Raw genomic sequence first — 3583 nt, 5'->3', positions numbered from 1 at the left:
TTATGTTATCCTCTATCAGCAGACCTTGACAAGTAGCTCTCTCCTCTGAGTTTCAGTGTTCATAGTACTCTCTGCAGGCAAGCTCTCCTCTTGTAGGGAAGGTGCCGAGATATCTGGTGTATGAACCTGCCTCCTGACAGAAATTGTGATCCACTCACCAGAGGTCTTAAGCTCCAGTGGAGGGTCCTGTGGGTACCTTGTGGGTGTTCACAGACTCAGTGCCCAAGGTACCCCGGTGTTGGGGAGAACAGGAAGGGACTTGTACCCCTGATCAGGCCGGGTTTTCTGCTTCCCTAATTAATGCAGTCTCAGGTCCCCTGTGATTGAATTGGAGCAGAAGCTGTGTTCCACTCAGCAGAAGTCTTAAGAGCCCGTTGAGGGTCCTGTGTGTACCTTGTGGGTGTCTGCAGACTTTGCACCCAAGGTTCCTCAGTGCTGGCATGGACCGGAAGGGCCCATATTTTCTTCAAAGCAATATATTTCAAAAATTACAGGAATAGATATGAAAAGGATGTCACTATATTTTGAAACATGTATTAAAATATGTTGTGATATATATCATTTTATTTGTTCTGGTTTTTGCTTTTAAAATTTAGTATATCTTCATACAATTATTTTATGGGAGTATTTAATAGACATGGTATATTAAACAAATATTTTTCAGGGTTCATTTTTAATATAATCATATAAAGATATGTCATATAATGTACAGCTTTCTAGAGCTTCAATAAAATTTAATAGAGTTAAGTGGAAGCAAAAGCCAACAATCCTGAGACTTGCTGGTTAAATATATTAAAAGCAATTCTTCACATTTATTACATATCCATTTATTTAGCAAGGTGTATCATCACTAAAGTGCTAGGGAGCTAACCTAAGGCCTTATATGTACTGAGTGAACCCTGTACCACTAAGCTACATTTTGAATTTTTCTTCCTCTTTAAATTAGGGTAGATATTATAGGGATTAAAATGTATAATTTTAAATACATAACATTATTTTGCATATATATGTTACTAATAATATATATATGTGTGTGTATATATATGTGTGTGTGTACATACCATTGGAACATCCCCAATGGTGTGCACATGGCATTCAAAGGTGACCACTTTTTTCTTAGACACCACCTCTAAACAAAGAATTATAGGCAACAAAGAATGCAAAGAGTGAAAGAAGTAGTGTTCTTCCAGAAATGAGAGCACTAATCTCTTATCCAATGACAAGGGGTTAATCCAGATGTGATATACCAGTAACACTGATCAGACTAAGCAGGTTATATTTATATAATTATACATATATGAAAAGGCTTGAATTAGAGAGGAAACAAGGCAAATCATGGAAGAGGTTGAGGAAAGAAATGGAAGGGAGAAATGATGTAATTATATTTCAATTTCAAGAACATTTACATTTGCATCTTTAGTATTAATTAATGCTGACAAGTTTACAAAATATTTTTTCTAACTTTAAACTTCTACCAAAAATATACGAAGGTTTTACTTATTGTACAAACTTCCAAGAATTGGTACTTTAGCTCTTTTTATTTTAAATATTCTGTGTCTTTGGTATTATGCTTCCTTTAGCTTGTTCAAATAGATAGATACTATTTGGCATTTTATATATTCTTTTTCTTGAAAGCCTACTCATTGTAATTATAGCAATGCTGTATTAACATGAATGCAAAAACACCTTTTATATCCTGATATCTGCTATCTTGAGCTTTGTCACAACAATTAAATTAAGCTTTTATAAAATTTTACTCTATTACCATTTTCTTTTTATAGATAAGATTAATTTAAAAATTGAATTCTATTTGAAACATTTTTAAAGAAAAATTTGCCCTTCCACCCAGCCTTGAGCGGACTGAATCAGACTTTGTTTGTGCCACAGTTGGCTAGCTCACCTAGGGTGGAGTCTTCAGACCTAGGTAAAGTCTATCTTATACCATATCTGCAGCTTCCTCCAAGAAGCCACAGCCTGCTGAACAGCCTGAGCTTACTTCCCTGATGAGATCCTGACAAAGCAGTGAGATCCTGGCAAAGTGAGGGATGGCTCTCCCTCCTTTAAATTCAAGACCCTACCATTAGAGATTGAGCCTTGATCAGAGAACTTTGTCTTGGCTCATTATTTCTCTCGCTGTCCTTCCCATCCAACCCCAGCTTTCCTTTCAGGAACCTAGTAACCCATGGCCGCTGGTGGCTACAGAAAAATATTGTATGAATTTCTGATGGCAAGATTTAAAATTCAAATTTTTCCTGTTATCATGCTCCTTGTCCCCTGTTTCTACCAATTTATGTTTTTCTATATATTAGTCCTTATGACAAATTTTTTTGCCATTTGACATCCAGTGATTACAAATATAAAATCCAACTTTGTTTTGAAAAATTTTGTTACTGCACTTACATTTGTATGCTACTGGAAATGTTACCACTGTATCCTTGTGTATTGATTTTAGGGATGATGATGATAAACAAGTCCACATCAACCATAGCCTAGATTCCCAGGAAATGGTACATAAGCTGGTACCATAATGTGTCTCATTAGATGATGGAAATGTTGAAGTGGGTTGCGTTGCTTGCCATCATTCATGGCTGTGAATATCTTAGCATTCTTACTCTCCCACTTCTCAGCTTCCTATAGCATGTTTTCTAACCTGTACCATTTGTACATGGAAAAATTTCTAACTTGTCACAGAAATCATTCTCTCGTGCTGTTTACACATGTATCAATGGCATACACTCGATGCTGGGGACCTAATTCATGTTGCTATAAATTAAAAGGATAAATAGCTTTGATACCACAATAAACAATGGCTGTTCTCTGAATTCTAACATAGCAGACTAACGATTCTAATTCTGTTACATACAGGTTTTGCATGCCAGGGGAGGGGTGTTAGATTCATTTGAATGAATCCTTTATGAATGGAAGAAGATGAAAATATCTTATCTCCATGTTGTCCGTGGTCTGGTAAATAACCTGTCACCAATGCTCATATAAGTGATCCTAAAGTTGTTAATTAACCAGGGAGTAAAATCCTAACTACTTCTCTAGTTTTTTGGCTTGTTTTCTTTTTGCAATTCCATCAGTAAATATTGTTCTGGGTGTATACTGTGTGACCATTTCTCCTTAGTTAACTCTTAGTAGGAAAATGACAGGAAAACTTGGAGCCTGCATTCTCATCCCCTGTGTTAAGATCCATGCTCCATTCTGTAGAATAAGCATTGTTTTATATTTTATGTTTCTCCACAGTATATTACACATCTTCAACCACATAATCCTGCTCTGTGATTTTAAATCCAAATCATCTTTCATGGTTCATGCTGCTCACTAAAAACAGCTTATTGAGAGACTCCCTAGAGGTAATCAGAGTGCAACCCAATAACTGAAGGTGGTTGTCATCAATTCCAGGGTTCAAAAAAGCAGTCACAGGAGGATAAACTTTTTTTTCAGGAAGAGGAAAGTTTTAATCCTTAGGGAATTGTGATCCTGTGGGTAATGAGTTGGCAGTGAAAAGTCTACTGCAGCAGAAAGATAAATTTTGCTTTTCAGGGACAACACACAGAATGAAGCCAGAAGGGGAGGTTCG

Source organism: Mus musculus, chromosome 7, assembly GCF_000001635.26.
Source record: "Mus musculus strain C57BL/6J chromosome 7, GRCm38.p6 C57BL/6J".
Taxonomy (NCBI): Eukaryota; Metazoa; Chordata; class Mammalia; order Rodentia; family Muridae; genus Mus; species Mus musculus.
The sequence above is the reverse complement of the archived record's forward strand: the minus strand, read 5'-3'. Positions refer to the sequence as shown.